This window comes from Lissotriton helveticus, chromosome 1_1 (genome assembly GCF_964261635.1).
Source record: "Lissotriton helveticus chromosome 1_1, aLisHel1.1, whole genome shotgun sequence".
NCBI classification, from domain to species: domain Eukaryota; kingdom Metazoa; phylum Chordata; class Amphibia; order Caudata; family Salamandridae; genus Lissotriton; species Lissotriton helveticus.
Window position 1 is genome coordinate 499,099,743 of NC_136057.1, and position 26,379 is coordinate 499,126,121.

At 47.8% G+C, this 26,379-nt stretch overlaps 1 protein-coding gene across 2 annotated transcripts in view; it reads right to left on the bottom strand.

Moving 5' to 3' along the window:
• Positions 1 to 26,379, bottom strand: part of TSPAN9 (tetraspanin 9) — a 1,047,344-nt gene that overhangs the window by 661,899 nt on the left and 359,066 nt on the right. Inside the window, exon 1 of one of the 2 annotated variants that reach the window (XM_078673950.1) lies at positions 3,291 to 3,308. The exons of the other annotated variant lie outside the window; for it this stretch is intronic. The gene's annotated coding sequence lies outside the window, so the exon portion shown is untranslated. Of the gene's footprint in view, positions 1 to 3,290; positions 3,309 to 26,379 lie in introns of those variants that run through there. 2 annotated transcript variants of the gene reach the window in all.

Genomic DNA, 26,379 nt, shown 5'->3' on the forward strand with positions numbered 1-26,379 from the left:
CTACCTCAATAGATTTCATCAGGGCTGCTGCAAATCTTCTATCCAAACGCGTTCGCTTTTAAATGAATTTGAGTAATATTGGACTACAGAGCGAAATTCTCATAACTGGAAGCTCGCCAAATGGCACCTAATTCCTGGAAAGGCTAGCCCTGTTCCGAGCCAGTAAAAGGGATCAGGTGTGTTAGCACCAGTGCTTAATTTGTAAAATATGAAGTGCAGGTGCTGAAATGTTTGTCGAAGGCCCCACCTACTTTTCTGCGGCTCCACCCACTTCTTCCACTGCCACCAATCTTGGGGTTGCGGATTATATTTAGTTAAGTAGAGCCTGAGGTCTCATAACAGTGAGTTTGGAGTCCTATCCGGTCTGCAAGTATGGAGAAAGCACACCGCTTCAGGGTACGTGGCATTGGGACCCAACGGGTCTCCTGTGGGGACGGGCCCACATCCTCCCTTGCTGTCAAGATTCTTGGGCTGGGGAGCTGCTAGTGGAAGGATACTGGTTGGCAGTAGTTAATTTATAGAAAAGTAAGTCCGGGCCGGAGCTCTTCTCAGGAGGCAGCTTGCACCAGTCCATTGCTCCTATTAGCACCACCTATAACAGAACCAATTACGAATCCTGAAACCCTACAAGTGGTGAGTGTGGCTTAACAGCCAGAGCTGCCAACTTTGGAGCCGGGAATGAGGTTCAAGTGTCAGCGTAGGCTCAACAGCCTCATCCTGTGATTCTGGACAAATTACTTTATCTTCCCGTGCCTACAGAAAATGTATGCATACATTAACTGGTGCTCATGAAAAGCACTCCAATACCTAGAGAATAAATTCCGGTTTTGTAGATTACGATGCAAGTGCCGAGCACTGGAAGCCACCGGCACCGGCTCAAATTAAAAACTGAATATAGGTTATGTTATTAGGCATCCAGGTGGGCTCATGAAGAGGATGAAGAATATACAGACTAGAGACAGAGAGAACCGATTTGAGTCACACTTCCATTATGGTCAGTCAGTCAGCATTGTTGAAAGTCTTCCATACTCAGAGTTGGAGATCTATTTACCAGCTGCCATTAAACGACTCTGACTATTGCTGCCCCCGCCCCCCACCAAAAAAAGCCTCGAATCGTGGCTTTCAATGGTTGGGCGCCTCCAGCTCAGAAGCTCCTTGTCTCGCAAGTGCATGGCTGGGAGCGGGGTGCGGACGGCAGAAATCGGACTGCGCAAACTGCCTCCGCATTGCAATGAGGTATTTATAGTACTTATGCTGCATCCGATCGTATTGGCCTTTCCGACTGAGCCATCGCCGCACATCCCTAAAACTGGAACTGCCGTTGTGCACACAAGAATTACTTCAATAATATAGGTCGGTTTTGTGCGCTAGGGCGATTACTGACACATTCTTGTGCGGTGGGGTGGACAGTGGACTCCGTTTTCTGTTATTTGTTTTGGAGCAGCAGTGAGGGAGATTGTTCTTTCTTTGCTACGATTTACTGATGATCCTGAAACTAGCGCCAGCAAATAATGTTTGTGGTTTGTGCACCAACACAAGACAATCGTAAATTAAGTGTTAATTATCTCAACAGCCCGGCCTCTGAGCCCCGCACACAGACGCTGGGGCAGTGCCACACCAAGAGGCGCCTTTTGGGGGCCCAAGGTACGCCGCAGGACTGTAACAACGACGCGTGGCTACTACTGTTATTTAATGTGCTCTATAATAATAATGCTAAATAGTTAGTGCTACTTACAGTTAAGGTGGAGGGCTGGCCCGGGGCGCACTACCTTAGAGCCTTTATTAACTTTAAGCTTGCCTGGGCATGGCTGCCTGCCTGCCCTCAAGGTCATGGTGCTGCGGCCGTGCCTTGTATGATGACTCGGTGCAGGTGTATAGAATCTGCGCGCGCTGCCTCACACCCCCTACCCCCAAACAACCTAATCCAGCCCAATGCCCCAATCTCAATGTGAATGTCCCATGACCCATCGGCACAATAGTACACTGACCAAAGGTCAATGCCATCATATTTGTTATTTTAATGTCATCTTCTGTCACTTGGCTGAATCAATGGCTCAGGTCTCTGGCTCTCACAGCCGCCGCAACACGCTTCAATCACCGAGACTGGGGAGCAGAGAGGGGACTGAGGCGGTCTCTGGATCAATCAATAACAACACTGCGCCCAGTCAGTACTGGGGTGAGTTTGGCTTCATAATATATATGTGAGTTATTAACTTATTATAAATAGTCCATGTGTGACAAATACTGCATGCAGCGAGCAGACACGTAGACCAGGCCCTGATGATAAAGTGCGGGTGCTAAGCACCGGAAAACACCGGCACAAATTAAGCACTGGTTAGCACATCCAATTTCAGCAGTGGTGAAACGTTCCAGTGACCAGCTTATGTTCAGAAGGATCGCACTTCTTTCTGGAATAAAGCACCGCTGGCCTACTGTAATGTGAGCCATGCTGCAAGAACCCAAGAAGGACAATCATAAACTACAAGGAATTCAAAATCACGAGGCCATCTATACCTGAATTTATTATGTACTACCCCGTTCCTTAAAGAACTCCTCTGCCTCCCAATGGAGCAAAGGATAACAAGTCAAACTAATTAGCAAAACACTTCTAGAAATTGACTCCAGATTAAACACTACTGAAACCAATCAAGTAGATCCAACCTGCACACTCAAGATTACAACTGAAGACACAAGGAAACAAAACTATCATTACAGGTGCACAACGATGGAATTCTCTGCACAAAGACCTGATACCCAACAAAACCGGACAGCCTTCAAAATAAATCTTAAGAAAGGTATCCTCAAAGAGCCTTCTATAGTTCTAGTTCCTTCTATATACTACTACTAAAGCCCCTATCAGAGTCAAGGTCTCCACCCAAATACATGGCATCCACCAGTGACGCCAAGAAGACACACCATTTCCCTCCTTTGTGTATCTGAGCTGCAGTATGACACCCACAAACACAGATCAGCCATGAGTAGGGGAAATCGGATAAATGCAACTACTTGCCGCACTAGATTAACCCATTAGTGGTCACTCTGTATGGTAGCCTAATTGAGACAACAACCCCCATGCATGCTGTGTTGTGCAAGGGCAGCAATTCTACACTGTTCTATCACCTGAGGGAGTCCTTTCTTGAAGATGGCCAGCAGAACGTCCAAGACTGGAGAAGCACAATAAAGCACTGTTGAACGGGCCAGCAGGGCCGCACTTTACAACCAAAAAATAACTGTTCCGCTGGAGCTCGCATTCAAACACAACTGCAAAGGGAGCCAGGCAGTCCACTGACCTCTTGTGAAGGAGAGGAGTAAGATCATAGAAAGTACGTCGTTATGGATCCCTCAGGAGCAGCAGATCGAAGTGTACTGTAAAACAATACATGCATACCCTCTATGAATGCATAATGATAAAAAAAAGAAAGATCATGCACGTTCAAGTCAACTTACCATAGGTGCATGCGTTTATGAAGCAAAAGACTGTAGGCGGGAGGACTGCACTCCTAAGGAGCAGAGGAACTCTACAAGGGGAGCTATTGCTGACGAGGTCTGCAGGCGGAGTAGGTGACAAGAGGCGTTTGATGGTAGAAGTGGGACAGGGTGAAGTGACACTAGGATGGGAAGAGGAATGGGCAATTAAATGCACAGGCAGATGAGGAAGATATTCAAGAACAAGCATTGGCAAAGCCAATAAGTTTTGCCTATGAGATCTATTGACACTGTTTTTAACGCATGGTGTATTGCAGCGTGGCTGCTGTGTAGCATAGCTTTAACTATATAAAAATAGCGCTATAACATGACCAGTGTTAATGCACATTTATTTTTTGTTAAAAAAAGTGGTTTAGCCCTGGCCACTTCATGGCTTTTTTTTTAAATTCTTAGTCAACCCACTCACTCGAATATTTTCAAACAAACAGGGGAGTGTTCTGGAGATAAGGCAACACAGAAGGAGTGAAGGTGGAGTTTGGGGAGCACATGGACAACTGAGGGTGGGCAGGAGGTGTTGGGAACTAGCCCCTAGACATCAGAAGTTGAGCGGGGGGGCTGGGGCAAGCACACAGACAATGGACAGTGGGCAGGAGGGGCTTGGTAGGCACATGGACAACTGAGGGTGGGCAGGAGGGGCTGGTGCATGCACATGAACAACAGAGGGTGGGCAGGAGGGGCTGGGAACTAGCACTTAGATATCAGAAGTTGGGCGGGAGAGGCTGGGGCAAGCACACCGACAGTGGGCAGGAGGGGCTTGGGTAGGCACATGGACAACGAGGGATGGGCAGGAGGTGCTGGGGCAACCACACAGACAACAAAGAGAGGAAGACAATGGCTGGAGGAAACCACACAGGCAATGCACAGTAGTCTGGAGTGGTTAGGGTGAGCAAAGGGTACATGGACAACTGGAAGGTGGGCAGGAGGGGCAGGTAAGCACACGTACAATAGAGGATTGCGCAGGGTTTAGGGCAAGCACATAGACAATGGAGGGCTGAGTAGGGGTGCTATGGAGGGTGAGAAGTACACGAGGGAGACAGCTGAGAAACACACACACTCTTGTAGACTGCTTAAACAAAAACAAAAAAGTAGGACCTCAAAAAGAGAGCTGTGGACTGATACAGAAAGGAGTCCATGCTCCAGGGAGTGACAAACACACAAAGAGGAAGGAAGCCTACTGTAGATGATGAATATGAAGCAAGCAAATGAGTGACAATGAAGCCAACCAAACGCTAGCAATAGGCATTCTCTGGGACCCTTGTAACGTAAAAAAAGGTCTTAAAAGCAACAGCGCATGTTGTGTCTTTGGTGAGACCTAAAAAAGGCAGGGGGAGTAGGACAACCGGAAGAAACAGCAGAAAACCGAGGGTCAGGAGGAGGAGGGCACAGAAGGGAAAAGGTAAAACGGGCACGAGTACTTTGCCCAAGAACGTGCAGCAGCAAATTAGAATAGGCAAAGCTGATATATCTCGCCTATGCAAGAGCTATTGGCTTTGGGCAAGGTGTTGTAGCCATGTTGCACACCAGTGTGGCTGCTGTTCAGCATGGCTAAACGTTAGTGCCATGGAGTGAAGTTGCGTAGGGGGGATAGATTGGAGTGTGGTAGATTGGGGTAGAGTGGAATGGGGTAGATTGGGGTAGAGTGGAATGGGTTAGATTGGCGTAGAGTGGATTAGAAGTGGAGTGGGGTAGAATTTATTGGGATGGATTGGAGTGGAGTGAAAGAGGAACATTGGACTGGGGTGTAGTGGGGCAGATTATAGTGGAGGGGAGGGGAGTGGGCTAGTCTGGGTGGATTAGAGTAGTCAAGTCAAGTCAAAATTTGTATAGCGCACTACTCACCCAGAGGGTCTCAAGGCGCTTGAGGGGGGGGGGGGGGAATTTGTTACTTGTCAAATAGCCATGTTTTGAGTTGTTTTCTGAAAGAGAGGTGGTTCTGTGTAAGGCGGAGGTGTGTGGGGAGAGAATTCCAGGTTTTGGCCGCTAAGTAGGAGAATGATCTTCCTCCCATGGTGGATCTTCTGATGCGTGGAATCGCGGCAAGGGCTTGATTGGACGATCGTAGTTGGCGGGTGGGGGTGTAAAAGGTCAGGCGCTTGTTGAGGTATTTGGGTCCTAGGTCGTAGAGGGCTTTGTGTGCGTGGGTGAGGAGACGGAACGTTATTCTCTTGTTGACGGGGAGCCAGTGAAGGTCTCTTAGGTGACCGGATATGTGATTGTGGCGGGGGATGTCTAGGATGAGTCGGGCGGAGGCGTTCTGAATGCGTTGGAATTTTTTCTGTAATTTGGCTGTGGTTCCGGCGTAGAGGGCGTTTCCGTAGTCCAGTCGGCTTGTGACAAGTGCTTGGGTGACCGTCTTTCTTGTATCGGTGGGGATCCATCGGAAGATCTTTTTGAGCATACGTAAGATGTTAAAACATGATGATGAGATGGCGTTGACTTGTCTGGTCATCGAGAGGGAGGAGTCCAGGATGAAGCTTAGATTGCGTGCGTGGTCCGATGGTTTGGGTGCGCTGCCCAGTGCCGGTGGCCACCATGAGTCATCCCAAGCAGAGGGGGATGATCCTAGGATGAGGACTTCCGTCTCGTCTGAATTTAGTTTTAAGCGGCTGTTCTTCATCCATTCGGCCACGTCTTTCATCCCTTCGTGTAGGTTGGTTTTGGCGGTGTTTGGGTCTTTGGTGAGAGAGAGGATCAGCTGTGTGTCGTCAGCGTAGGAGATGATGTTGAGGTTGTGCTGGCGCGCAATGGATGCGAGGGGGCTCATGTAGATGTTGAAGAGAGTGGGGCTGAGCGATGATCCTTGTGGTACTCCACCGATGACTTTGGTGGCCTCTGATCTGAAAGGATGGAGGCGGACTCTCTGGGTTCTTCCGGCGAGGAACGAGATGATCCAATCCAATGCTTTTCCTTGTATCCCGACGTTGCTGAGGCGTTGTTCAAGGGTGCTATGACAGACCGTGTCGAAAGCTGCGGAGAGGTCCAGGAGAATAAGGGCAGCTGTTTCCCCGTTGTCGAGTAGTGTTCGAATGTCGTCTGTGGCTGCGATGAGGGCGGTCTCGGTGCTGTTTTTGGCTCGGAAGCCGGACTGTGAAGGGTTGAGGGAACATTAGACTCGAGGAAGGCGGCGAGCTGACTGTTGACAGCCTTCTCTATGACTTTGGCAGGGAAAGGGAGGAGCGAGATGGGGCGGTAGTTCTTAAGTTCGGTGGGGTCGGCTGTAGGTTTCTTTAGGAGGGCACTGAGTTCGGCATGTTTCCAGCTTTCCGGGAAGGTGGCGGTGTTGAGGGAGCAGTTGATGATATCCCGGAGATGGGGTGTGATGATGGAGTCGGCCTTGTTGAAGACGTGGTGCGGGTATGGGTCGGTTGGTGATCCGGAGTGAATGGAGTTTATCAAGCGGATGGTGTCTTCAGTGCTGATCGGGTTCCAGGCGCTAAGGTTGTTGGTGGGGGGCTTCGGTTCGGTGGTAAGGGGGATGGACTGGTCGCCGAAGCTGTTATGTATGTCAGCGATTTTGCTGTGGAAGAACGGGGCTAGTGAGTCGCAGAGGTCTTGAGAGGGAGTGATGTTGTTGGGATTGGTGAGCTCTTTGACGATGCTGAAGAGTTCCTTGCTGTTGCGGGCGTTGTTGTCGAGTCGATCCTTGAATGCTGATTTCTTGGTGGATCGGATCAGCTGGTGGTGTTTGCGGGTGGCGTCCTTGATGGCGGTCATGTTGTCTGTGGTTGGGGTTTTTCGCCAGGCTTTCTCGAGGGTGCGACAGTTCTTTTTGGAGTTCTTAAGGTCGTCATTGAACCAGGAGGCTTTTTTGCTACCTGGCTTGTAGTGATGGTTTTTCAAGGGTGCTAATTCGTCAGCGCTGTGGGAGATCCATTGTGTCAGATTGATGGCTGCTTGATTTGGGTCCGAAGATTTGGCGGGAGGGTTTTGGTTACGCGATGTGGTGAGCTGGTCGGTGGTAATTTTGTTCCAGTTTCTGCGGGGGACTTGTTGTGGGTGGTGGTGGGTCGTGGTCTTTCTGAAGTTGAAGTGGACGCAGCTGTGGTCCGTCCAATGGAGTCCTGTGGCATGATTGAAGGAGACGTGCTTGCTGGAGGAGAAGATTGGGTCGAGCGTGTGTCCGGCGTAGTGGGTGGGGGTGTTTACCAGTTGTTTGAGTCCGAGATTGGCGAGGTTGTCCAGAAGGGTGGTGGTGTTGTTGTCATTGTTGTTCTCCAGGTGGAAGTTGAGGTCCCCTAGGAGAATGTAGTCCTCGGAGGGGAGGGCGTGTGGGCTGATGAAGTCAGTGATGTCTTTACTGAATTATGTGCGGGGTCCTGGTGGTCTGTAGATGAGGGTGCCTCTAAGTGTGGTCTTAGGATCGGTGTGTATCTGGAAGTGAAGGTGTTCGGCGGCTGTGGGGTGTCGTCGGAACTGGTCGTGATGCGGATGGTGTTCCTGTGGACGATAGCGATGCCTCCTCTTGTTTGGTTGCTGCGGTCCTTTCGGATGATCTTGTAACCGTCCGGGATGGCGATGGCGATGTCGGGTGCTGATGAGGCGTTCATCCAGGTTTCTGTAAGAAAGGCGACGTCCGGCGTTGTGGTGTCTAGTAGGTTCCATAGTTCAATGGCGTGTTTGTGGACCAAGCGGGTGTTGAGCAGGATGCACTTCATGTGGTTATTGACGGAGCTTTGTTTGGCGTTTGTGGATGTAGTGTGGGTCCTGATGCAGTCGAATTTGCAAGACTGGCAGGCGAAGGGTCCGTGGGTGCGTCCAGGGGCGGCTTGGTGGCAGGCGGGGAGACGGCCGATGTTGAGTGCAGAGAGTGTTGCGGCGTTGTATGTTATGCGGGTGGATTGGATTTTGCGGGGACCAGGGGTCTGGAGCTGGGTGCGGTCCAGGCGCGGACGGGCGTAGACGGGCCTACCTTTGGCGCGCCTTCGGCGCGCATAGGGCGCGATCGCTGCGCGTGAGTGCATCTGTCATTAGTAGAAAGTGGGGGGGGCGGAGCGAGGGAGGAGCAGCTGGGAGGCGGGAGCGGGGTGGCAAGTGGGGAAGGGATTGAATTGGAGATGCGGTAGGGGACGGGGGTGGGGCCGCGGGGGAGCAGCGGCAGGGACGGGCTGAGAGGCACAACAAATGGCACAACAATAATGCAGCCGAGATCGGGGCACAGTCAGGAGGTCACTAGCATTAATCCCACAGAATGCTAATCGAAGCGCAGATGCAGGGGTGCGGAAACAGACGGAGGAAATTAACAACACTTATAATAGATAAATTAAAAGCAAAGCAATGCAATGCTACTCTGGGCGCTGATGCAGGGGTACGATACCAAGCAGGCAGTCCAAGCAGATGGTGTTACGATGTTGCCAAAGGAAATCAGTCACAGCGAGGAGCGGGAGGAGTGTCCGGTTCTGACCAGGTCAGGTAGGGTCAAGTGGAGAGCTGTAGACTGGAGGGGGTTGGGGAGGGGTGGATTGGATTGGACTGCGGTAGATTGTGGGCAGAGTGGGTTTCATTGGGAAGGGATAGACTCGAATAGATTAGATTGGGTTGGGATAGAGTGGAGTGGGTGGATTGGGGTGGAGTGGGGTAGATTGAGGAGTTTGGTAGAGTGGAGTGGAGTGTGATAGAGGGGAGTGGATTAGATTGGAGTGGAGTGGGGTAGAGTGGGTGGAATGTAGTGTGAAAGATGTTGGTAGACTGTAGTGGGGTACATTAAGGTGGAGTGGAGTAGATTAGAGTGGAGGGGAGTTGGATAGATTGCAGTTGAGATTGTAGTGGAGTGGGGTAAATTGGGATGGAGTGGGGTAGATTGGAGTGCAGTACACTGAAGTGAAGTGGTGTAGATTGGTGTCAAGTGCATTGGATTGGGGTACATTGGAGTGGGGTGGATTGGAGTGAGTTTGAGTGAAGTGGGGTAGACGGGTAGATTGGAGCAGAATGGGATACATTTGAGTACAGTAGATTGGGGTGGAGTGGGGTAGATTAGAGTGGGGTGGGTGTTGGCCGGGCTTGATTGGAATGGGATAGACTGGAGTGGCGTATATTGGGGCAGAGTTAGTGGGGTAGATTGGACTGTGTAGATTGAAGTGGAGTGGGGTAGACTGTATCATAGTGGTGTGGAGTTGGGTAGAGTGAAGAGGGGTCGATTGAAGTGAGGTAGATTGGGGTGGGGTGGAGTAAATTGGGGTGGGGTAGATTGGAGTGGGGTGGGGTAAACTGGGGTAGGTTAGATTGGAGTGAGGTAGGTGGAGTGGAGTAGATTGAGGTTAATTGTAGCAAAGTGGAGTGGGGTTACATTGGGATCCACTGGAGAAGAGTGGGATAGATTGGAGTGTGGTAGCCTGGAGTGGCATAGGTGGGGTTGAGAGGCGTAAAGTGGAGTGATGTGCTGTGACGTAGATTGGGGTGGCTTCAAGTGGCATGGCGTGTAGTAGAGTGGAGTGGAGTGGTGCATAATGGAGCGGCATGTCATAGAGTGGAGTGGCATAGTGTGGAGTCTGCATGGTGTGGTAGCGCATGTCCATTACAGCCAACATAGTTTTAATTGAAATGCCCATAAGATTTGCACCAAAATATGGTTTTACTGCAGACAAACGATAATGTGTGCAAATGTCATCACCTAGTGTATTGACACTTCAGAATTACAAAGAAAATGTGCTTCATTTGTACTAATTCTGATATATTCTGAAACATCAGCACAGTTAGCTTTTTCTCTGCTAGAAAAAAAACATCGTACATCCACTCCTCTACATGGATACTTAACAGGACTGTCACATAAATTAAAAGTAAACACCAAGCTCCCACTGAAGACATAGCCTAACATTTGACCTCTGTCTTTGAATGCACAGCAAATGTGACAAGAGAATAAGATTTAAAAGCATGTTTACAAAAAGTGAGTTTGTGTAAGAAGCTGTAAACAAGATTTGGGCAACGGGAAGGACGAACTCAAGCTGAATAGCCTAAAACAAATAAAGCCAGCAAATAGGCCAGAACATGTGAATTACCACAAAACCAATGGTCAGCAATTGGCAGAATGTATTCCTAGGTCAGCTTTCGAAATGTCCCCAAGATGACTTTAGCAAACTAGACAGCTGCTGTGTCTGGTAGACTACGGCCTAAAATCACTCAAAATATGAGTAATTATGAATGAAACAGCAAAGCACAAACAGCTACTCATTGGAAATACTTTCCTTACTGACTCTAAATGTTAGTCATTTAGTGTAGGAGTGAGGGCTCCGGGTTTCAGCTGCCTTGCACCGGGCCCCGGCGGCGTCCGCTGCTTCTGTGCAGCCGATCATGGGATCACTGGCACCGGCATGTGACTTCCACTGTCAGCCTTGGCCAGCCACGAGTCTGCGCGAGGAGAGAAGGGGCATGGTTTATGTACATTTGGTGGTCTGCAGTTCTGGGGGCAGCTGAACGGCCCCATGATTGTAGGCTGTCCCTGTCCATAGACGGGGATCACACCAAGCGCCCGGCAGGCGCTGGGACCTCTCTCAGATCAACACCAATGGACGCACTGAGAAGCCCAAGATGAAACAGATTGTGTGAGAATGCCTTTCAATAGTTTCTTCTGCCCAGGATCAAACTCCAAGTGGGTTGAACGCTTCCACAGGAGAATGAATGTTAGTGCTACACTATGCAAGCATAACCTAGCTTTCAGCAGCAGAGTATACATGTCACCCCCAGCACCCTAGATTAAAAACAAGCTCTCGCCATTGCAAAGGCAGCCGCTTTTTTATCTTTGCATCGCGCTTCCACTTGAGTGAAAGCGCGATGGAAAAATAAACACAGGGCTGGAATTGAAAGCGCGATGGGCAAATAAACACGAGCGCTATGTAGAAATAAACACAGGCTGCAATTTCTAATTTTGGTGGCGCGCTCGATAATAGCGATTGAAAACAAGACTTCGGAAACATGATCCGTCAGTACACGCTTACATAAGATAAGAAATACACTCACGACAGCCTTGAAGCTAAAGACCCAGTCTGGATGGGCCGTCCAAAAGAGAGACAGGGCGGTAACTAAGAAGCTTCCTTTTCATTGGGTCGCGTCAGCGTTTAGCATAAACGCTGACGCGACCCAATGAAAATGACGGGCGAGGCTTCAAGTCCCCTTGGCATGGGCGCTGTAACGCTAAGCGAGCCCTAAAAATGCCCTTGTTATTAAGACACACAACTAAGGATATCGTAATTGCCACCTGAGTTCTTTTCAGTAGAGCAGCAGTGAGGTCCGAGGAAAAGGAGGAACTATCAGGAAGAGTTACACAAGAAACACAGAACATGATAGTCAATACTGCCTCCAAACAAAATCTTGCTAGTGTGTAGCAGGCCACACGATAGCCAAGAATGTGTGGTGATGAATTTGGTCTAAAGTTAGTGAATTTCTTGAGCAGGAAGTAAAGATATTCTTCAAAATTATACATTCATCAGTTCGTTTTTCTTTGCTCACTTTGTTTACATGGTGAATCCTTTATTCAGGAGAGGCTCCTCCGTAATGGCGGAGGAGCGTCGCCCCACTTGTCAAAGTCAGTAACAGACAAATAAAATCATAATAACACAATAATATTTTATTTTTCTGTGACAGGCTCTGGCTGAGGCATACGTGTGTAGGGACTGGGAGGGCCAAGACCATGACAGGGAGGCTGGTGGGCACTTAGAAGTCCACATGTCAGTTAGGCCAGCTGCCTTAGGGAGGCCAGACATGCACACTTCTATTTCTCCAACCCAGCTGCGTTGCACAGCTGGGTTGGAGAAAAGCTACAGGCTCCCACGCATGTAACATCGGTCCTCAGTGCCCATGTGGAGGCCAATGGTGGTCTTGCGTCCCGCCAGGCTGGCTTTCGGCCCAGGCATTCCACCGAGTCCATCGTGGTATCGGTCCTGAACCATCTCAGGGAGGGCATGGACCAAAATAACAGCCAGGCTATGGTGCTCCTCGATCTTTCCGCCGCCTTCGACACGGTGGACCATTCCATCCTACTGTCCCGTGTCGGAGCGGCGGGGGTCGAGGGCTCAGCCCTGGTTTGGCTATCGTCCTTCCTGAGGGACCGTGCCCAGGCGGTTCGGCTGGGGGATTTCTCGGCCACTCAACTTAAAGTCACTTGTGGTGTCCCTCAGGGTTCTTCTCTTTCTCCCCTTTTGTTTAATCTTTATATCTACCCTTTGATTCTTGCCCTTCAACAGCTGGAGGTCACTGTGTTTAATTATGCAGATGACCTCCAGCTTATCTTCAATCTGTCTTCTTCCCCTCATTCTATGTCTAATTTTCAGTCTATCATGATCTTCATCAGGGACTGGATGAACCACAACCATCTGAAGTTGAATCCTGATAAAATAGAACTGGTCCTTACAGGTGGTTCCTCCAGTCCCTGGACCTCCCTTTTTTGGCCTTCCTCTTTGGGATCCCCCCCCCACTCCTTCTTCCTCAGTTAAAACTCTGGGCATCAAACTCAATAATCATCTCAACCTCCATTCACAAATTAGTTCTGTAGTTTCTTCCTGCTTTTTTGTACTCCGAACTATCCGCTCTGTTTCTCGTTTCTTTTCTCCTTCTGCACTTAGGTTAATCATGTCCGCTCTGGTTGTCTCCCGGCTGGACTACGCTAATGCCCTCTACAACGGCATCCCGGCGTATAGTCTGAGGAAGCTCCAGCTGGTTCAAAACCAGGCGGCCAGATTGATTTATGGCCTCCCCCGTTCTCACCACTCTACCCCCTTACTGAAAGCATTACATTGGCTACCTGTTAAGGAGCGATCTCTCTTTAAGACTAGTTGTATGGTCTTCCAGGCACGCCAAGGGACTGCCCCTGCCTTCATCTCTTCCCTACTAAAAGAGTATATCCCTGCCCGTGAGCTGCGGTCATCTACCCAATCACTCCTCCAGGTTCCTCGGTATAGACGCAAGAAATGGGGCGGAGCCAATTTTTCTGTCTTGGCACCTTCCTTTTGGAACTCCCTCCCCGATCACCTGCGTTTGGCCACACTCTACTCCTCTTTTCGTAAAGATCTCAAAACTTTTCTTTTTACCCAAGCCTTCCCAATGTAAATTACTCCTTTCCCTTTTTTCCATTATTCTTCTGTTTTACTGCTATATTTGCCTCCATAGCGCCAAGAAACCGCATGGTGAACGTTGCGCTTAATAAATATTTTAAATTCAATTCAATTCACGCACTGTCTGAGCGCAGACCAGTCCGCTCAGACCAATCCTGGTGCTGCTCTCATAGTATGGAGCAGTGTCTGGATTGGGTGGGCACCTGTGCTTTCCAACTGACTGCCGCGAGAGAAGCACTGAGGCGGCCGTCGGAGGCAGCTGGAGCGACAGGTACATTTTAAAAATTATTATTTTACCCTAAATTCCCTGTCCTTCTTATCCCCCCCCTCCCCTCCCCCCCCCCCCTCCACCTTCGTTTTGTGGCAGCTGTCACTGCCTTTATTAGAAGCTTTGTACCATATTGTTCTATAAGGCCACAAAACCTTCACAGTGTTAGTACAACGGTGGGCGAAACTGCAATGTTTTCCCCAAGTATAATTTTTGTCAAAGTTGTACGTAGTACAGAAAATACTTATGTGCTATCACATTCCAAAGTCGTGGAAGATACTGACTCAGTCAGTGGTGTAGCAAGAGTGCTGGGACAGATGCAGGAAAGGCAAATAGACCCTTATAGAGCCGGGCAGATAGTAAAATACAACAATAAACAGGGTTCAGAGGGCCCATATTGCCTTGGGCTTTGGTGCTACTGGGCCTGCTGCACCATTGGTAGCTACGCCCCATACTTAATGTGTTTTCCAGACACTTGCTAAAGCCATGGAGTGAATGTTGCTAGCTCAGTGCAGGCTGCCAGTGAAAACATCCAGTTAAATAGTGCCCATGAGACATTAACTGCTTGACCCATGCTTTCAAAAAAAGAAAACGACAGGCAAAGTGGAAGAAAAAGAAAAATCAAGCGAAATACAGGCCCTCGTAATCAAAAATTTCTAAGTTCAAAATTATACGTGAAAAATAACCCACGTTAAGCATATGTCAAATGTAGATGTGATATAACATTCATTGACATTTACTAAGAATGTATGTTTTTTTAGAAGAGTACATAATATAAGTTCAAAAGTGAAGAGAATGACATGAGCACAGAGTGGCTGAGTTACAAGTTGCACTGATTACGTATGGAGCATTGCGTTCAACACCTACTTCACCATAGCAAAAAAAAAGCAATCACGAGCACATATTGACAGAAAATACATTTCTTGGAAATTCACATTCAGCGCAGTTCTGTTTCATGGAAATGCGCATCTTTTCTGATCTATGGAGAGTTTTAAACAAAGACTCCTCCTGCTTGGGACGCCCCGATGGGGAGTAATCGGCCCCCCTCACTCCTTAACTCAACGTCTTAAGTGATTATTATGCACGTCATTAATATTTAAACCCTGCATGCTTGAGATTCAGGCTATATCCAGATTACACCCCGTGTGGGGTGATTGATGGCTCCTGTTCTATCGGTTCCTCCCACCCATCAGACACTGCGCATCAAGAAATGAAAAACCTGAAGTGCTGGCGCCCTGATTCGCTCCTGGACAGCTTTCATTGAAGCGATGTTTATTTCCCACCTGTGCTCCATTTTTTTGCTTATTGCCCCATCCAAGGTTTAATCATCCGCTGAAAAGAACCCTCACAGCGTGGAGCCGCTTGATAAATATGTGTGGGTGCCAGGTTTCAGAAAGGACCATGTTTCAGTGCGCGTGCCCGTGATTGCCTGTGGTTGCAAACCCCTATTTAAAATGTAAACAAAGGCAGAACAGGTTAATCTCAGTTTGTTTTTTAATTTCTAAATCTGAGTTACAAAATCTATTCAGTTTCCATTGCTAAGGCTGCTGATTGTGAAACCAAGAGAAACTTTGAACTATTAATTTACTGTCCACCTACAAACAAATTCCTACAGTTGAACACAGCCATGAACTGCCTCCGAAAAGGGATTCCCTATATTGTTGGGATTATTTTTTCATTAATAATTTTTATTTCATTACTTTACATACACATTTTATAATAATCATTTAAAGAACTGAAGAAATCATTACAGGCAATACAGAGTGAGATGTTCCCAATTTATATTGGCTGGTCAATGCATGACATAATAAATTCCATGTAGTTTCCTCAAATTGTCCACAACTTGCACCCTCTTCCCCTAACGTGCAAAGTATCTTTGTCCACTCTAGCTAACTTTCCCATCTCTTCAATCCAATAATATATTTGTAGATTCCTGGCCTACTCCAGTTTCTTAGCACTAACATAATTTCCTAATCAACAAACCTTTTAAATCCATAGTTCTGTAGGAATCAAAAGCTTGCACAGCAAAAGTCATTTAAAAGAAGGGTTTAGAGATTATCCTTTGATGTCAGCCCATAGTCGGGATTATTCTTTCTAGTACATTATCTCACAGTTCTTGGACTTCTGAACAGTTGATCAATATATACTTTTATGAATGATGTCTTTATGGAACTCAACACCTATCTGACTGGAGAGCTTCAGTTTACATTTTTTATCCAGAGCCCAGTGTGGCTTTAGGTATATTTTATGTTGCAGCAGCCTATTTGTAGCGTTCATGTTGGATTTGGATATATGACGATACAACGCATGCATTTACAACACGAATGCCATTATCACTCATAACTGCCACCACACATTTTTTTACGAATATGCCTTTACCATGCATGCCTTAGCAACAAATTTCCTTGTTTAAGCATGAATGTTCAATGCATAAGCATGGTAAAGGTTTTCCCTGACCCCTTCCCTTAGCCCTGGTGCCCACCTCCCCAGCCCCCTGTCCTTTAAAAAAATACTTCTCCCCTGAGCCTTAAAAGCAGACCCCAGGGCGACCCCCAGCCCGTGTAAAACCGACCCTCCCCTACAGTAAGCCCTAAAAGCGGACCCCTGTGTAAGACCCTCCCCCCGGCCTCGTGCCTATGAAAAAAACTACTCACCCCCTGCCCTGAGCCCTAAAAGCGAACCCATGCACGACCCCCAACCCTTTAAAAAAATACCCCTCTCCTGAGCCCTAAAAGCAGACCCCTGCATGACTTCCCCCATCCGGTGGCCTCCAGCCCTTCTAAAAAAAATACCCCTTCCATGCCCTGAACCCTAAAAGCAGACCGCTGCGCGACCAGCCCTGGCACCCAGCCCTTTTTTAAAAATACCCACCCCAGCCCAAAGCCCTAAAACCATAGCCCCTGCCCCAGGCAGCTCTTCTGAGGCACGGCGCACGCCATAAAGAAGAAGTGGAAGGGTCTCTCCGTATACTCTAACAACGCCAAGAGTCTTTACCACCCGTATCACACATATGCCCTTACCACTAGTACAACACATATACCTTTTCCATACACACCTTTACAACTTGATTCATTGTAAAGACATGCGTGGGAAAGGCATATGCATTGTACAAAAAAGTGCGGTAAAGGCTATGCATGTTAGCAGCCGCATTGTAATGGCTGTTTCCCGTTTGATTTGAGTATGTCGGAGAGCATTCTTGCTCAATGACTTGCAGTGATGTTTTAGCCCATGTCCTCATTCCATTGAAGTCTATTTATGGCATAGAGTTTCAAGTTATCCCATTTGACTAGTCTGCATACCACTGAGATATAATGTTTGCTAGAGTCCCAGAAAATATGTTCCCAAACATTGCATCAATCATATTTCCTCTGCCTCTCAGGATGTTAAGATATCCTTTAACTACACTTTTAATTATGACATACATCTGTAGTTCACTAGCCAGCATTTGTAATCCCAACATACTATTAAATAGCATTATTTTACCTGTGGCTCTTAACTAACACCTATCTGAATTTAGCTGAGTTAACATTTCATTTCTTAAACTTTTTGGGGTATTTGAAGACTATCACAATTGACTTTAACTTAATTGTTTTGAGTTTTACACAAGTAATTATCCCCAAATTAGTATGTACATTTTAGTTTATATTTAGTTTATGTAGTCTCCAACCCTCGCCATCCATAAATTAGCCGTGGAGATGGGTCCCAGTCATTTGCCTAAGGAGGGGGTGTTAGACCTGGCATCCTTGGCATGGTTTCCCCTATCTTTTTGCATCTACCTCCTGTATTCTTTCACTGTGCTGGAGTTCGGTTTTGCTAGTTTATGTACTGTGGGCACTCTACCACTGTTGGGCAGTGCTCAAGTGCCAGTGCACAGTGTGTAAATTGTATTTCTAATTGGTTATCCATGATTGGCATATTTGATTTACTGGTAAGTCCCTAGAAAAGTGTACTGTGCTCAAGGCCTGTAAATCAAATGATACTAGTGGGTCTGCAGCACTGGTTGTGCCACCCACGAGTAGCCCTATAAACTTGTCTCAGGCTTGCCATTGCAGTGTCTGTGAGTGAAGTTTCAAACTGCCATGCTGACTTGGCAAGTGCACCCATTTGACAGGCCACAACCTTCCATTTTACTACACATAAGGCACCCCTAAGGTAGGTCCAAGGAAGTCCCATGGGCAGGGTGCAGTTTATGTGAAAGGTAGAACATATGTTGGTGTGTTTTCCATGTCCGGATAGTGAAATACTGCCAGTTTTGTTTTTCACTATTGAAAGGCTAAACCCATAGGTTATCATTAGAGCTGCCTTGTAACATCATACAATTGTAACTTTCAATTGGGAAGATTCAGAGAAATTGAGTTTGGGCTCCCTGAACTCAGAGTTTAAGGATACATCTTTTAGGGAAGTTGGTTTTCAAATTGTGTGTTTCAAAATGCCACTTTTAGAAAGTGGGTATTTTCTTGTTTAACCATCCTGTGCCTCTGCCTGCCTGTGGAATCAATGTCTGGTTTAGACTGACAGGGGGCCTCTCTGTGCATTTAGTCTAGACAGTCTCATAAAAGGAGCTGAGGTGTGTCCTGCATAACCTGAGAAGGCACCCCAGGCTGATGGGTCTTCCTGAGCTAGAGTGGTAGGAGGACTTGTCACTGAAACCTGACGGGGGTGGTGCCTATCCTCTCAGAATACTGTCTACACACCTCCTGGAGTGTGTCTGGAACCAAGGCTGGGCAAGGAAAGAACTTTTATACAACAAAGCCTTTCTTTTGAAGTATGCACACTTGAAAGGCCAAAATGGGCATAAGTATTGGAACTAAAACCCCAGACTTTCAGAACAGTTCTGGATCAAGAAGAACCTCTGCCAAGGAGAAAAGTTGAAGACCTCTGAGGAGGAGGAGGAGTACTGCTGGGTTGGTCTGCAGTTGCTGCTTCCCTTTTTGAGAGGACAAAGGATTGGACTTTGCTTTGTATTCTGCTTATAAAGTTTCTCTAAGGGCTTGAGTGTGCTTGTTCCTGGTTAAGTAGTCTCAGGGCCAACAAAGACTTCATCTGCTGCATCCCTGAACTCCACTGCTGGGAGTTCTGACCTGCCTTGTAGTGCCAATTCCAGTTCTGGACCCTTGGAGGTTGTTTTGCTGCTTGCAACCATTAAAATTGATTCATCCCCCTACCAGGGCCTGCTTTTACGATGCAACACCTGCAAGCAGGATAAATATCCATGAATTTCGAAGATATTGACTCAGCACCTGCCCGCAGCCGAAGAAACTGCTATAGCCTGAGTTCAGCACACCGTGTCTCCGAAGTCCGAGACCACCGAACCGACTCAGACACAGGCCCCGCTGTGCGGCTGAGAGAATCAGTAAATCGGCGCAGTGGCTATTTGCCACCGCCACAACGACCTTCAGCGGGTCCAGATTTCCACGCATTGCACCAGTGTGCCAAGTTTTTCAGACGCATCAACCCGCAGACGAGAATCATCCTTTATTTTGGCGCCACGCCTCCCCCTACAGTCCAGATTTGACACAACACTTTTCTTGCGTGTAGCAGAACTGCTGCATCACCCCCACAAGGAAGCAGGGACCAATGCATTGCTGTGTTTTCCGACGCTTACATCCCCTGCAGCTGTTCTGCCTTGTGAATTTTGACACATCTAAAGGTACTCTGTGTAAAATCACTGCATCCATAGTTTCCTATGAACGGAATTGTTAAACCTTTTAAAAGTCATATTTTGAGTTGTGTATGTTGGATTTTGTCATTTTGGCCTTGCTTGATTTAGATAAAGATACTTTCTTTTTTTAAACTGGTGTAGTTTCCATTTGTCGTTTTTTCACTATGTTACTGTGTGTGCTATGTACAAATACTTTACACATTGCCTCTGAGATAAGCCGGACTGCTTTATGTCAAGCTACCAAGGGGGTAAGCAGAGGTTATCTTGGGTGTGTAATCCACTTATCCTGACTAGGAGGAAGGATCCCAACTTGGACAGGGTGTGTATTACTGCCAACTAGAGACCCCCATTTCTAAAAGGGGGTGATATCATTCATACAGCTCAGTGACTCACACAATTCACCAAAAGCACCATCACCAAGATCCAAACACAATGAATCCGTATTTCACATGAGCCTATCATGCTAAAACCTCACATGACAATTGCCAACGGTACACAAATTATAACTCTAGACTTACAGCCTGTGGGGGATATTTATAAAGGAAATTCTGAGCACATTCAATATCACACGAAAATTAATTTTGGGGTATAAATATTAATGAAGCTAAGCCGCAAGTGTCAAAGTATTCAGTGCCATGCACACCTCAGAGAGCTGTGCATGCCTAATGCGCTGCTGCGCGCTGAAGGCTTGGCAGAGAGGGCGGCTTTGGCCTCAGTACATGGCACTTTGGATTTCACAGTTCTCGCACTGCAGAGCTATTTCATATCCCCTGATATCTTTATAGACGCTATAACTGCAGAAATCCTATGTTGTGAGCTGCAGGTTTTCCTGTTCCTTGCTTCTCTTGGCCCTCAGTATTGGCAAGCCTAATTCAGACAGTGAAATGCTGATAATAAAACAAGCCGCAACTAATCATGTTTGCCACCTGGGTTTGACTTTTATAGCTGAAACTCGTAATGCATATGAGCCCACACAAGCATAGTTCATTTGGGCATTGTGTAGAGCAGGGATGCACTGTCTCACACTGTGCAGTGGCACATACACTCTTAAGTGTGCACGTCGTCAGGCGTCGATCAGGACAGTGCACCCTATTACAGCAAATGTGTCTGTATTGTGAACACCGCATAAGGGACAGTGGAGGCTGCATAAAGCGAGCTGGCCTCTTTTTTAACCCCTTCGCTGCGGGGGTTAATTCCCCCGCAGTGCTGGGGGAGGAGGGGGGGCGCGCACAGCGCCAGCATGCTCATGACGAGCTGAGCTCGTCATGAGGAACGGCGCTCCTGTGCTCATGACGAGCTGAGCTCGTCACAGGTGCACCGGTTCCCGTGGAACGCTCAGCACAGCAAGGGAATTATCCCCGCATGCGAGCGTTCCACGGCTCATGACAAGTTGAGCTCGTCATGAGCACCGGAGCACAGTGACTCATGACGAGCTAAGCTCGTCATGAGCATGCAAAGTGTTAAGAAAAGCAGGGATCTCCTTGCTTAGGGGACAATATGAGTAATTGAACCCGCTTGAAGAGGGAAGCCTGAACGTATCCAGGATTCCCGTACTCCCTCCCAACAGGCATCCCAAGGAATCCCCAGGTATCTGTGTCGCAGGGCAGGACCAACCTGCATTGGCTTCCAGTCACCAAAAGGGTTAACTTTAAATCAATATGCCTAGCTTCCAAGGCATTGCACAAGGTCGGTCCAGATTATTAAAAAAATCAATTTGTCTGGTATACTGCAGCAAAAAATCTACAATCTTCTGCTGACAAACGTTGGTGGTCCCCAGAACAAAGAGGGTACAACGGGGCGGGGCAGAGGTGGTATTGGGGCATGAGGGCTTTATCGCAGGAGCAGCAAAACTCTGGAACATGCTCCCCTTAAATTTCAAAAACAACTCCAACGTAACCTCTTTTATGAAATCATTAAAAATCTGGCTTTTTGATAAGTAGACCCAGTACGCCTTATATCTAGTATTCTTTTTTGGGAAAAGCAGCGCCAAGACGCCTCAGGGCATTCGAGCGCTATAGAAAACTAAAAATCAAATCCATCTAAGGGAGCAGTGGCTGGGCACTACATCGGTGCGCCTATTCTAGTCTACATTTATCATATTTTTATTGTGTTGCTTAAGGACCTTTGTTTCTGTAAAAATTGACACCCAAGGTACTTATCTACCTTGTGGGTTCCCTTGTTTGTTTTAAACAACATCTGTGTGCAGCACACTCGGTGCACATGCTGACACTATGATTACCACTGCATTCCTACCTGTGATATGGTGCAGGTGCAAAGGGTCCCCTCATTTGCATGGGGCCAGGCCCCAATGCAAATGAGGGAGTGCCCCTTTGAGACTGCAATCCCACACATTTACCTCCGGTGTGATCCTTGTTACAGAGGGACCTCGCTGGAGTTAGCAGCCCCCTCGGTAACACCAAAGTACCCCAGGGTGGAAAAAGCAGCCACACGTGCTGGTCGCCACCTCATCCACTTTATGTCACACAGCCCCAGAAATTAAGCGAAGCCGAGTAAAGCAAAAACACAATAAACCAGAACTACATCTGAGCCTCTGTGACTGTGTTCTTCCCTACTGCATCCTGCCAAAAAGATCTCCACCGCTCGTAATCCACTTTTATCGCGAGTTCAGAAATACTTTATGCACCTCACATTCACTGCCCTGTGAACAACTCGGTAATAAAACAACCCCACACCAAAGCAAGCACCCGCAGCACATCCCCGGAGGAAGGGAGTTATGCCTGTGCCATTCATTCAGGGCACCTGAAAGTAAAGCACAGCTGTAGCTTGAAATAAAGCAAGGTCCATGAACACAGCAATGCAAAACCAAGGGCCAGCACCAGCTGCACTTGCTGTGCTTGTCGGGGATTGGCTTCCAGGTGTGTCTTTTCATGTGTACAATGATGGGGATGAGCCCCAATCTGCACAAGGGCCTGCTGGAGTATTGTTCTGTAGTGAAAGTAGCTGGTCATTGGGATCCCGAGCAGCACAGCTGTCTGCATGCCCAAGTGCAACTAACTGCATATTTAAGGGCAACATTTCATAAATTCAATCTTTCCAATATCGTACATTTTTCCTAGAAGAAAACCAGCTTTTAGTGGAATGCTTGCGGGTGTTATAGGCTCAATCACCCATGTCAAGGCATGGGGAACGCCCACCGAATTGCAGGTTTGGATTGAAAACTGATGATTCAGATAGTAATTATGAATCAACGCCTGTTACTCGCAGAGATGGAAAATGACAGAGGGTGGTAGTGAGTGATACACAGAAATAAACAGATGCTAATAATTTGAGGCAAACAACTGGCTCCCAACTTGAATCTGTGCAGCAAAAAGAGTGGTAAGTCTGCCAACCTCTGCTTATCTGGATTTTGGAAGTATTATATGCTTTATTCGTGCACAGACAACAGCAGTGACCTTTGCCAACACTCATGACCATGATATCAGAAAGCTTGTTTGCAGAGACATTGTAGACATAGGTAAAGCGTGCAACTGCCCAAGGATCCCATCTTCCAAGCCTCCCCCCATTAAATTCATCTTTCTTTCACTCTAACTCCCTTTGCAGTTTATTCATTAGAAGCTCTGCCTTCTCTCTGCCTACCTCGACCTCTGTGTCTCCACCAGAATCATTTTAAGGACTTTCGGGCACTAAACAACATATAATTCAGCGGTTTGAGCATAAATCAATATTGTTTGGCATCATAATGGCTTGAATAAACAGAAAATCGATAATACAATTCTCAGTTGTTCCAAACAGGAGGCCCCAAAAAAGTCCTGGTTAGGGCCACAAAATAAACATAGCTTGTTTCATCAACTTGCATGAAGACAAAAGGAAGATCACAAGGCAGCATGTGTGCTGTCAATAAATAACACATTAAATCAATATAGTTCATCCATTTCTATGGAAGACGGACGTCTTTCAGATCTGAGATGTGCTGGATGGGTACCTATGAATTAATGTATATGTTGACTTCGGTTTTTGCTGTTTAGTCTGCAGGGCATCTCTGGTTCCAGCCACGTCAGAGTCTTGGCTTGATGGATCTTCACTACAAAGATGACATCAACTAATGGGAAAGTTGTTTGAGCTTGTATCTTAGAAATATAATATTTTGTTCAATTTAAATCTTGATCTGATCAGAGGAGGGTAGCAGATAAGCAAGAAAATCAGCTGGAGCTCCCCACCGAAGCTCTGGGGCTTGGGATCAAAATTTTGTGAAAATCCCTGTCCATGCCCCACACTCCATCATCTTGCTCGACAGCAAAACTTAGATGAAGCCCTCCGCTACACAACGCAACTATCCTCTACTATCTGAGATGCTGCAACCTGCTGTAAACCACTCTGAGAGCGAGCTTCAGCCCTCTTTGAGAGCAACAGGTAAAGGCTGCCCTGCATAGCGCGCCGCATTTCGCGCTGCAACATCGCGCTATATATTTTAATTCATACCTGCTTGTTATTTGGATATTCTGTTTGGTTTTTTTCCCTGTTTTTATTCTGGGGCGTCTCTTTCCTCACACTTGCACTGTAATCGTGCTATCACCGCTGCTGTAGCGGGTCCGGGTCCCGGGGTGGAAAAAACAGCGCCCGCCATCTTGGAGTGGTGTTTTGCCGGGAGGGGGGCGGTGACCACGAGCGGACCAGCGCTCGGTGGGGGTGGATGTTCGCCTACATAAGGCGACCGGTTTCCAGGCTCTTCCTTGCCAGGTAAAGGCTGCCCTGCATAGCGCGCCGCATTTCGCGCTGCAACATCGCGCTATATATTTTAATTCATACCTGCTTGTTATTTGGATATTCTGTTTGGTTTTTTTCCCTGTTTTTATTCTGGGGCGTCTCTTTCCTCACACTTGCACTGTAATCGTGCTATCACCGCTGCTGTAGCGGGTCCGGGTCCCGGGGTGGAAAAAACAGCGCCCGCCATCTTGGAGTGGTGTTTTGCCGGGAGGGGGGCGGTGACCACGAGCGGACCAGCGCTCGGTGGGGGTGGATGTTCGCCTACATAAGGCGACCGGTTTCCAGGCTCTTCCTTGCCAGGTAAAGGCTGCCCTGCATAGCGCGCCGCATTTCGCGCTGCAACATCGCGCTATATATTTTAATTCATACCTGCTTGTTATTTGGATATTCTGTTTGGTTTTTTTCCCTGTTTTTATTCTGGGGCGTCTCTTTCCTCACACTTGCACTGTAATCGTGCTATCACCGCTGCTGTAGCGGGTCCGGGTCCCGGGGTGGAAAAAACAGCGCCCGCCATCTTGGAGTGGTGTTTTGCCGGGAGGGGGGCGGTGACCACGAGCGGACCAGCGCTCGGTGGGGGTGGATGTTCGCCTATATAAAGCTCCCTCGCGAGCGCAGCGGGATCGCGCAGCGGGTGCGCCTACGCAGCGCCGGAGTCACGCCTGAGTCCAGCCCGTCTGCGCCCGTCAGCGTCCCGGAGGCGGACGGGGCTGGACGGCTTTTCGGGGCTGTTCCTGTGGCTAGTATTTTATTGGTCATTGTTGCTTTTAACTTGTGTATTATGCCGACCTATTCTTCAGCTGAGCTTCTCGCTCTACGTCTCCCTCGAGGGAATTGTTCCTATCTCTTTCCTGGTGGCAGGAAACTAAGGAAAGGCTGCCCGTCATGTGCATGGTGTTTCCCGGCACCAGCCGACAACGGGCTCGACAGTACTTCGGTACCCTTTCAATGTCTCCTCCTCAATACTAGGTCCGTGAACTGTCACTCTAGCGACATTTGGAATTTGCTGTATAATTCAAGCATTAAGTGTCTGTTTTTGACCGAGACCTGGTTGGGTGATTTCTCCGCGCCAGACCTGGCAAATGCCATCCCTCCGAACTATACCATCTTCAGGAGGGATAGAACATCGGGCAGAGGTGGGGGAGTTGCTCTTATTGTGGAAAAGAGTACTCCCTGCTCTACCTTTCTGGTGGAGAATATACAGGGATGTGAAGCACTTGGTTTCACTTTACATCTTTCCTCCCTCCAGGCTTGCACTGGGATACTTATATATAGGTCCCCTGGATCAATAGGGCCTTTCTTTGATGAACTGCAAGAAGCATTAGCAGTCTCTTGTCTCAGGTCTGACCACTGTATTCTCTTGGGTGACTTCAATGTCCATATGGACAATAGTTGCGACCCGGACACTATAAAACTTAATGATATTACGGCTTCGTTAGGGTTATTCCCTTTTGTGAAAGGCCCTACACACAATAAAGGCCATACCTTAGATCAGGTATTCTCAACAAGACCCATTTCGGTCTGTGCTACACAGCCAGTACTCTGGTCGGATCACTTTTTAATTTCCTTTTCTTTGCTGGTTACTGCCTCGGTTCGGGAGAGAGAAATTGTGGCTGCGAGAACTTCACGCCCGTTTCATCTGCTCTCTGGGGACATGCTGTCTGAGGCTCTTATTTCCTCACCTTGCCCCCTGGTTGGAAATTTGGAGGAAAATCTTGCTCTCTTGCATAAATGGCTGTTGGCAAGATTTGAGACTCTAATCCCCATTAAAAGATCTAAACTAGGAGAGCGTAGGGCGTCTGCCCCTTGGTTCTCTCCTCAGTTGAGGACCCAACGTCAGGAGTGTAAGAGGGCTGAGAGGGCCTGGAGGCGGACTTACGACCCAACGGAGAAATTGAAATTTCGGGCAGCCATTAAAGCCTATCATCATTCTATTTGGGATGCTAAAAAGGTCTATTTTGAACATCGTATTGATGAGGCTGATAATGTCTGCAAAGAAATTTTCAAAGTGGTCCAGGACTTTATCTCTCCTGCTGTCTGCACCCCTAACCATACACATACGGACGCGTGGATACAACAACTTGCCACCTTCTTTGTCAGTAAGATTACAGCCATCCAGGCTTCTCTCTCTAGTGCGCAACCGGTTGTGAGCCACCCACCGCCACTTCGTTCGGTGGATGACCATGGCCCTTTCCTTTTTG